General features: G+C 46.7%; 1 pseudogene; it reads left to right on the top strand.

The window, feature by feature from the left end:
• Positions 1-5,923: 5,923 nt before the first annotated feature.
• LOC144097008 (uncharacterized) lies at positions 5,924-8,828 on the top strand (annotated as a pseudogene).
• The last annotated feature ends 1,861 nt before the right edge of the window (positions 8,829-10,689 follow it).

Raw genomic sequence — 10,689 nt, 5'->3', positions numbered from 1 at the left:
GGTAGGTAGGTAGGTAGGTAGGTAGGTAGGTAGGTAGGTAGGTAGGTAGGTAGGTAGGTAGGTAGGTAGGTAGGTAGGTAGGTAGGTTAGGTAGGTAGGTAGGTAGGTAGGTAGGTAGGTAGGTAGGTAGGTAGGTAGGTAGGTAGGTAGGTAGGTAGGTAGGTAGGTAGGTAGGTAGGTAGGTAGGTAGGTAGGTAGGTAGGTAGGTAGGTAGGTAGGTAGGTAGGTAGGTAGGTAGGTAGGTAGGTAGGTAGGTAGGTAGGTAGGTAGGTAGGTAGGTAGGTAGGTAGGTAGGTAGGTAGGTAGGTAGGTAGGTAGGTAGGTAGGTAGGTAGGTAGGTAGGTAGGTAGGTAGGTAGGTAGGTAGGTAGGTAGGTAGGTAGGTAGGTAGGTAGGTAGGTAGGTAGGTAGGTAGGTAGGTAGGTAGGTAGGTAGGTAGGTAGGTAGGTAGGTAGGTAGGTAGGTAGGTAGGTAGGTAGGTAGGTAGGTAGGTAGGTAGGTAGGTAGGTAGGTAGGTAGGTAGGTAGGTAGGTAGGTAGGTAGGTAGGTAGGTAGGTAGGTAGGTAGGTAGGTAGGTAGGTAGGTAGTAGGTAGGTAGGTAGGTAGGTAGGTAGGTAGGTAGGTAGGTAGGTAGGTAGGTAGGTAGGTAGGTAGGTAGGTAGGTAGGTAGGTAGGTAGGTAGGTAGGTAGGTAGGTAGGTAGGTAGGTAGGTAGGTAGGTAGGTAGGTAGGTAGGTAGGTAGGTAGGTAGGTAGGTAGGTAGGTAGGTAGGTAGGTAGGTAGGTAGGTAGGTAGGTAGGTAGGTAGGTAGGTAGGTAGGTAGGTAGGTAGGTAGGTAGGTAGGTAGGTAGGTAGGTAGGTAGGTAGGTAGGTAGGTAGGTAGGTAGGTAGGTAGGTAGGTAGGTAGGTAGGTAGGTAGGTAGGTAGGTAGGTAGGTAGGTAGGTAGGTAGGTAGGTAGGTAGGTAGGTAGGTAGGTAGGTAGGTAGGTAGGTAGGTAGGTAGGTAGGTAGGTAGGTAGGTAGGTAGGTAGGTAGGTAGGTAGGTAGGTAGGTAGGTAGGTAGGTAGGTAGGTAGGTAGGTAGGTAGGTAGGTAGGTAGGTAGGTAGGTAGGTAGGTAGGTAGGTAGGTAGGTAGGTAGGTAGGTAGGTAGGTAGGTAGGTAGGTAGGTAGGTAGGTAGGTAGGTAGGTAGGTAGGTAGGTAGGTAGGTAGGTAGGTAGGTAGGTAGGTAGGTAGGTAGGTAGGTAGGTAGGTAGGTAGGTAGGTAGGTAGGTAGGTAGGTAGGTAGGTAGGTAGGTAGGTAGGTAGGTAGGTAGGTAGGTAGGTAGGTAGGTAGGTAGGTAGGTAGGTAGGTAGGTAGGTAGGTAGGTAGGTAGGTAGGTAGGTAGGTAGGTAGGTAGGTAGGTAGGTAGGTAGGTAGGTAGGTAGGTAGGTAGGTAGGTAGGTAGGTAGGTAGGTAGGTAGGTAGGTAGGTAGGTAGGTAGGTAGGTAGGTAGGTAGGTAGGTAGGTAGGTAGGTAGGTAGGTAGGTAGGTAGGTAGGTAGGTAGGTAGGTAGGTAGGTAGGTAGGTAGGTAGGTAGGTAGGTAGGTAGGTAGGTAGGTAGGTAGGTAGGTAGGTAGGTAGGTAGGTAGGTAGGTAGGTAGGTAGGTAGGTAGGTAGGTAGGTAGGTAGGTAGGTAGGTAGGTAGGTAGGTAGGTAGGTAGGTAGGTAGGTAGGTAGGTAGGTAGGTAGGTAGGTAGGTAGGTAGGTAGGTAGGTAGGTAGGTAGGTAGGTAGGTAGGTAGGTAGGTAGGTAGGTAGGTAAACTTTAACAAAATCAGAGGGATGATTCTTGAGTCTTGTGGGTGGTGTCCTCATTCCAGGCCTCCACTGGCTTGAGCTGTCAGACGGACCTGTTTTATGAGGGCTTTTTGGTCCTCGATACGATCGCTGGTACGATCGCCTCCCACCGCTCAAATGACGTGTACTGCGTCTGTAAGCGGTTCGGTTTCGCCCCGCATCCCCACGAAAAGTGGGAGTGTCTTGGGCGGGTCTGGCACCATGGGCATGTGTCAGGGTATAGTGTTGGGTGCATGAGGGGAAGAGTGTTGAGATGATGAAACGTGTTCGTTTGAATCTGACGCCAGGAGACAGCGTCCTGGGTGTCTAATTTTTTGTGATGAGGAGGGTATTTTTGTGATGAGAAGGGACATGGTCCTCGGGGCAGGGGCTCAGCCAGAGGGAGGGTCCCTCCTTGCCAGTCCTACTACGCAGTGACCGCACGCTTCGTTTTCAAATTTGGCGCCACGCGTTGGCTCCGTCCACACTTCCGGTTTTTCAAATTTTCCGCCACACATTGCCCTAGCTTCGTCCACTTTTTGGACATTTTTGGCTATAATTAATTAACTAATCACTTTATGGCCATATCATTTTTTTTCGCAGCATCCTCACATCATCCTCTTTCGAAAACACCATTCGTTTGGCGCTACCTCTTCTAAGTTCCTCACAACTGCTGTAGTTGTTAATGGCTATTTAATAATAAAATAACAATGGAAGGAAAGATGTTGCTATAGTAGGGTACAACTTAAAAAAAACATAAGCGGTTAACACTGGTCGGCGGTGTACTGTATTACTCCGCTAGTCAGTCACAAAAATAAGCCAGTCAGTCACAAGTCAGTCACAAAAATTTTCCTCATGATTAGCTTCTTGTTTAAGTGACGAGAAGTTTTAACAACATCCTGTGTTGTCCTCTCCTTGTCTGTTCGTCTTATTGGCTGGTATATTTCTTCTTTAATGTACAGAATAAGCTCCGGTGGAGGATTTGAATAGCCGCTCTTGCATCTGCGCCACCGGAAACTAATGCGCTCTTGGTAAGGAGGTAATTCCTGAATTTAATTTCAATGCAACGTCTTCCATATATCCTTGATTTCCACGGCGGTGTTCATGCCCTGAACGCCCGTCCTATGTGAGTGAACCCAATTCCGCGCTCTTGAGAGTGGTGTGGCCGTGCATGCAGTATTCTTTTTCGTTCTGGAAGGTTAATTAGTTCGACACAATTATTTTTCTCAGTAAAAATTGATTATCTCGGTTTTTATGGCTATGCTGACGTTTGTCCGACAGAGAAAGATGCATTTGTCGGTGGTAAAATTGGATTTTATAATGTCCATGTTCAAAGGAATAGCGGTGTAGTGTAGTCTCAAGGATCCGCTTCAAAACATCTGTGCCGCCACATGCATTTTATTTGCAAAATCGGCGGGTGAACGCGCCACTTGTATTTAGTTTTTGGTCATTTCTATAGGTTATAAAAGCCGCGTTCTGTGAGGGTAGTTCCATTGTAATTAGAACGCGATATCCTATACATCGATACAGGCCAACTTCTATTCGTGATCGGTATCCTTTAAAGCTAACAAACGTTTTGAAAATTGGCTCCAGGAAGAAAGTGTCAATTCAAAACTGGTTGATCACCTTAAGAAACAACGGGCTGAAATATTTGCGATCAGGTACCGCTTGCTAGCGTTTTTTATCGGCCCTGAAAAGAATCGCGCGAAATTCAAAATCTGCCTCTTTATAGTGGTTCATCCTAAGCGCTTTTGTAAGATCCTGCCCCAAGATTGCCCTGCCCCCTTTAGTTCCGATCTTACAAAAGCCTTCGATAATGTGGAACGTAGAGCGGTCCTTGAAGGCCTCAGTGAGGCCGGAGTAGGCATCAAGTGTTTTAACTATGTCGAAAGATTCTTAACCAATCCAAAGACCACTATAAACTTTGTAGGGCTCTCCTCAAAGCAGATTAGGCTCGGCAAAAAGGGAACCCCTCAAGGTAGAGTCCTATCTCCAATGCTCAATTTTGCCATGAGAGGACTGTCCCAAACGCTAAATAAAATTGAGGGGCTAAAGAACAGCATTTATGCCGATGATATAACCATTTGGACAGCAGGGGGAACGAACGCTGACATCTCATACCGGCTGCAGGCAGCGGCAGAGGTAGTTGAAAACTATGCTCTGGAGAGAGGGCTTTCCTGCTCCCCTCAAAAATCTGAGATCTTCTAGCTTAATACCAAAGACCAGATGAGGAAAGAGACTCGATTCCCTCACCTACACGGCCCGATAGATGTTGTCGTTGGGGTAGGTTATTGCGCAGGGTTCACACTATAAGAGTCCTAGGATACTTTCTACAGACGAAAGGACGTAACACAACAACTATCAAGAAACTTAGTACCTATGTCGCCCAAGTTATAGGTATCTTTAGGCGGATCTTCCTCAGAAACAAAGGCCTGCGAGAGCACTGTCTCCTGAGATTAGTACAAGCATTCATAGTGAGTAGGATTGCATACGCGACTCCATTTCTGAATCTTAGTCAGAAAGAGGAGGAGAAAATAGACAGGTTAATACGAAATCCATACAAAAGAGCCCTCGGCATCCCACCAACTCCTCAACGGAGAAACTGCTTAGTATGGGAGTCCACAATACCTCTGCGGAGGTCACCAGGGCAGTAAGAGAAGCGCAAATTTGGAGTCTTAGCTCCTCAATAGCAGGCAGGCAGATCCTCAATGACCTAGGGGAGAGCGAGAGGAAACCCCCCTATACTGCAGAGCTAATCCCATTAGACATACGGAAGCATCTCAAAATTACCAATATACCTAAGAACATGCTCCCGGAGCATGGTAAAGAAATGAGAAGACATAGAGCACGAATAATAATGAACAATCCTGCCCGGGACCCGCCGGGTAACATAGCCATCTGCGACGCAACCTGTGGGTGCGATGGCGCCTCCGTCATTGCCGCCGTTGATGGGAATGGGGAGAAAGTGACTGTAGCATCGATTGCCACTAGGAATGCGTTAGTGGCACAGGAGGCTGCTATTGCCCTAGCGTGCGTCAGTACCAAAGCCAAGATCATCTTGTCTGACAGTAAGGCAGCTGTTCACAACTTTTGTAAGGGGGTGGTCTCCAGTCAAGCCGCCAAATTACTAATAAGGTACCCCTCAAGCAGAGAGGTCTCCCTCATATGGGTTCCTGCTCATGAGGGCATTCCGGGGAAAGAGGCTTTTCACAGCTTTGCTCGAGAATTATACATCCGAGCTGCTCAGGAAGTGACCCTGAGTGGGAATTTAAAGACCTTTTCATAGCGCATAGAGAAATAACCGAAACACCTAGACTGGACAGGAGAACACTCTCACTTCCGGATAGGTCACTTACTCCAAAGGAGTGCAGGGCCTGGAGGAGGCTTCAGGTCAACAGATTCTTTCCGTACTCTATACTACACGATGAAGACACTGGGGAGCCTGAGCTCTGCAGTAGCTGCCACAGAATGACTTCGCAAAATCACTTAATTTGGGAGCGTCAAGATTCTCCTGGGGCTAAATCACAAAGCATCTCAGACCTTGCCACCTCGGAAGAGCTGATCCAGAGCCACGACCCGGATCAGCAGACTCCTCATCCTTCAGGCGGACACAGCTTACTACAAGACTCTCTCCATGGTCTCCGGTACTGAGAGCCGGCCGGGAAGCACCCCCTCCTAATTGCTGCGACCCGACCGTGAGGCCCCATGATGACGGGAATAAAATTCATTCATTCATTCATTCATTCATTCATTCATTCATCCTAAAAGACTGTCTGTCATAGAATAAAATCCGCTGATCTCCAGAACCCTGTCTTCGACAGAGGTTTGCGTTTGCACTGGGAGAGAGATATGAGGTGAGTGTATTTTTCTTTCTGAGGTTACTCCTCGGCGCTCAAGCAGCACCGCTGCCAAATGGTATATAGATTCTGAATTTCGCGCGCTTTCTTCACGGGCCGGTAAAAGAAGCTGCGTAAGCGGTGCTTTGCTGCAAACATGTCACCGGCTGTTTTTCAAGGTAAATTGACAGTTTTGACGACACTTAAGCTAGTTCATTCGAACTAATTAACTAACTTCGCGAAACAAACAAAAAATGGTGCAGCGTAGGCCTATGACTTTCAACAGTTGTGAGTTGGTTTCACTTACCTAGGGCATTCCGTCTTTTTCTAGAACATGGCTACCTTTCGCTGCCTTTCGCAACCTGGCATGTGTTCGCACGTTATTGAAGCGCAGCTGTTAGGTGCCCGTTTCTGCGTTGCGCGTCGTAGTCGGCGTCGTCAGCGTGACACGCCACCTGACAGGTGGCGTGTTACCTGTCAGGTGGCGTTTCGGCAGGTAGTAGCAGAGTGCAACGCCATCTGCCACGGCGAGAGCGGAGGATTGGACAACCGGAATGTGGCTATATAGTAGCGTAACACGCCACCTGCTACATACATGACAAAATTAATTTTAAAAAGGAATTAAATTACATTTCTAATTACTTCCGTAAAAATGCGTGAATGTAATTAAATTACATTACCAATTACTGCTCGCAAAAAGTAAAAAAATTACATTACAATTACTTCCAAAAAGTAATGCAATTACTTTTAAATTACTCTTAGGGTTTAATGCATACGAAAACCAAAGCAAACAGTTAAAAAAACGCAAACACCTCTGGACGCACATATTCTCTGGTTTTTCCCGCCAAATTCCGACCCGGAAAACTATTCCCTCATCCCTCCACTTTCTCCTAGCGCGGGCCATTGCAAAGATACGGCACCGCCAAGAAAACAAATAAAACACAAGCATAAGGCTGAACACTTGACATTTACACCCCGGTCAAGAACGAAACGAGCGATGAACCTAACACCTTGCTAATCGGAACTGTCTCCACCGTTACAAGTCTCTCAACTCTTTATTGCCCTGGTGTTCCCAAGAATCGACCTCGGCAGCCTGCGGTCGGTAATATCGTCAGGCACTATACTGCGCCCTTAACCGACGTTTCGTCGGTTCCGAGGTTTCGGTTCGAAATTACCACAAAAGGCTCCTTCTGGAATCCTGGCATATCCAAACCACCCCGAACAATATCAACCCCACAAAAGGAAACCTGCCCTTAGTATATGCCCAGAGGCTTCGCTCTTCAACTCAACGAAAAAAAGTCGCCATTCAGCACCTCCCTGCAGTGCGCCAGCGTGACTAACAGCCTAAATCCCCCTCCCCCGCGCCTTTCGCGACACAGCCAACACCCTCTAAAGAATTTAAGGCCTGGTGGCTTGAGAATGAGGCCTGGAAGGTACACAATGGTTAACCCCACCTGTATACCTAGAAGTCAGGGTGGGGGACGACAGCGACGACAATGCGACCGGTTCTGGAAACACGTGACACTTCCTTCATTGCCTCGTGGAAAGTCGTGGCATGTTGCGACATGCTTCCTAACGCACTTTTTTCCTAGACGTTGACTGTGCATGCAGATCCTACACCTTGTGCTGCGCGTGCGGTTGTGTCCGTCGAGACGACGTTCTAGTGCCATCGCTGGAGTGGAATGTGGATTACGCCTCTGCCAGGGTATGCCTATTAAGTGCTTCCCAAAAACCACGTGTTCAAGTTTCCCCGGGATGAAGAAGAACAAAACGCCTGGATTAGGGCAATACCACGAGCGAACTTCGTTGTATCACCGCACTCCAGGGTAAGATGTTCGAAACTTCTTCAAATAATGGTTACGTTTGAAAAATACGATAAAGTTATGCGCATCCATTATAAACAAAGTGTATTTAAACTAGGCAGCTGGTTAACACTGCAAGTAGCAAATGTAGAATTTCAAGAAAACTCTCTCGCGAAGTTACAGCTGCTATTTAAACAAAAATTTAACTTCCCTCTAGGTTTGCGAGCTTCACTTCACTGAGGCCGACATCGTGCGAGAGGCCTCCCACATCGACGAGGTTAGAGGGCACACCACCACTGCACCACTTTCGCATTTGCGCCTTCGCCCAGGCGCAATCCCATCTAAGTTTCCGGGATGCCCGTCTTATATTTCGAAGCCAAGCAACTCAAGGGATGACCCAGACTCGAAGCGCATGCGTCTTGAGGCTGCTGCTTTGAGGAAAGCGCTTGAAGAGTCAACTGAAGTATTCCGCAAAGATCAGGAAGCGGAAAGGGTTCTAAACCTAAAAGACTTGACCGGATATCTAGCAAGCAAAAAGTCTGCATTCTGGCATGCTATTGAAGGAAGTGAACGCCTTATTTTAGTGCACATCATTGAAGACGGAGCTCCATGCATCAAATATTCAATTGCAGTAAAAGCTCATCTTATATAGCGTGACAGTTCACTTCGTAAAGATGCCGATAACGAAACTAGGCACCAATTTCTCAATCCCAGCAGTAGCAAACAGCAAGAAAGCAATGTTGGAGCTTCTTGAGATCATTGAAAAAAGCAGTGGCGACCTCAATCAAACTCCTGAATCCGTCAACGAAGACATCTGCAAGCAGATTCTTCTCCTGCTTGAAAAATTATCTTTCTCGCCCACAGATGAAAGCACCAATGCCATACAATTTCTTAGCGAGCAGTTGAAGCTTCTCCCAATGAAGAAAGTTCGGAGACGTTACTCAGCCGACTTCATGATATTTTGCTGTATACTCTTCACTGTATCGCCTCACGCGTACAAATATATCCGCGGATCTGGAATCATGACTCTGCCGCACCCAGTGACCATTCGCTCAATATGCTCATAGTACGGCATCAACCCTCGTATCGAACATCAGAGTGAATTGTTCCTCCGCTACATGGCCGGAAGAATCACCGACTTGAATGATCGCCAACGTTTTGTGGCACTGATGGTGGATGAAATTCACATCAAACCTTATTTCGACACAAAGGAGGCAATATAACAGGTGCTGCTCTGAACAGCTCAGGTGCAGCAACCAGCGCGCTTGTTTTTATGGTGCAGAGCCTCTTGTGCCAATTTAAGGAAGTCGCTCACATCGTCCCTGTCCAAAAAGCAGAATCAGAGTATCTGCACCTGGTGCCGCCGATACAGTGATGGCAGATGCCGGGGTGAGCAAATATCTTTTAACTTCCTTTTTATTATATTATGATTAAACACTTACTACTACTACTATCTGCACCAGTTGCTGAGAAAAGTTATATGTGGACTAGAAGAAATTGGCTACAGGGTAGTGTGTGTCGTAAGTGACAACAATGCCAAATATGTCTTACTTCTCATAACCTCCTTCTAAACAAATTGTTTATTCGCATCCATCGGACCCTGCAAGACCTCTCTTTTTTGTAATAGACCCGGTACACATATTAAAGTGTATACGCAACAATTGGCTTAATCAAAAAAAGATCAACATTGCTTATACTTTCCCTGAGTTCAGAAAAAACCTCACTGAAGGTCAGCGAATGCTTTCTGCATCATTTGCTACCATCAGGAATCTATACAACTTGGAGTGCGAGAGGCTGTTAAGCTATGGCTACAGACTGTCAAGAAAAGCTCTTTGTCCATCGAACGGCAAAATGTCAAGTTGGCTTTACAAATCTTCAATGAATACCTTCCTCAGGCCCTGCGAGCCCTTGGCATGAAGCACAACCTCTTATTTTTCGAAGGGACTGCCACTTTCATTGAGTTGGTGGTGAAATGGTGGAAGATTGTGAACGTGAAGACCCCTTGGAAGGGAAAAAAAGGCTTCGAGACAAGTTCCAAGAACCAGTGTTTCCTTCGGAAAATGACATCAAGATTGATTTCCTGCGCAATCTTTTGGCTTGGTTGGAGGAGTGGAAAGGCAAAATTTTGGACAGTTGCACGCTAACAAGAGAGACCCATGCCGCTATCGACCGCACAACATATGATTTTGGGGAGTTTACAAAGTACTGCTTCGAAGAGCTCAAGCTGTCATATGTCTTGCAAGAAAAAGTCCAAACCGACAGTCTGGAGGAGCGCTTCGGAAACTACAGGATGCTAGCTGGATCCCAGTATCATGTGTCGATGAGGCAAGTGTATGAATGCGAAAAGAAGCTAAGGCTGCAAAGCACTTTGCCAGTCATCAGTAAGGATGAGCAATGGGATGAGCTTCACTTGCGACCAGACTGTCCACGCCCTAGCCTAAATGTTGTGGTGACCGAAGATGAACTGTCGGAACTAAAAGACATCATCCCGGTGCTGGTCTATGTGGCAGGCCATGCAGTGTACGCAACAGTTAAAAAGCTGAACTGCACAAAATGCAGGGATGCGCGCTCACCGAAAAAAGGATGACATCAGTATCCGACACGGATGGACGATACGACCTTGTGAAGCAACTTGACAGGGGCGGGCTTGTTTACCCAGCAACATTTGCCGTCAACGCTGTCGCACACAACTAAGTAGTTAAGCAACTATCAACAAATAAGGACTTCGTCAATCTGCCGAACCAGCCTCATTTAGTCACGGACCTCACGCTTGAACTGCTCGCCGATGACGATTCCTCAGAGTTTGACACCTGCGAGGATGGCCACAAGTGTGAACTTGTGTTGAAACACCTGTTATGGTGTAGCACCAACATTTTGCTGAAGAGCTACTGTTGCAAGATGACTGGCAAAATATTGGATGCCAAGGCCAAAAGAGAAAAGCTAAAACTCTGCGGAATAAGGCAACGGTTTCTTTGTAAATAGCAACATGAGTGTCTTATATGTCAACTTCTAAACCCACTTGCTATGTTGTAAATACGCAAACTGTGTCAATGTATGTATCTGTATCGAAAGCGATCGCATTCATTTCAAATATAATCTTCGAACAAATCCATGTGTCGCCAATAAAAAAAATGTATACGCAGTTGTGAAGCTAATCGAGAGCGTTTAATTTTTTATTATCGCTGCGCTCCATAAAACTAGGTGGAAAAGGGAAAAGTTTTAAAACGTTGGTAAAT

This window comes from Amblyomma americanum, chromosome 7 (assembly GCF_052857255.1).
Source record: "Amblyomma americanum isolate KBUSLIRL-KWMA chromosome 7, ASM5285725v1, whole genome shotgun sequence".
Lineage (NCBI taxonomy): Eukaryota > Metazoa > Arthropoda > Arachnida > Ixodida > Ixodidae > Amblyomma > Amblyomma americanum.
This window is presented reverse-complemented; position numbering and strand designations above follow the sequence as displayed.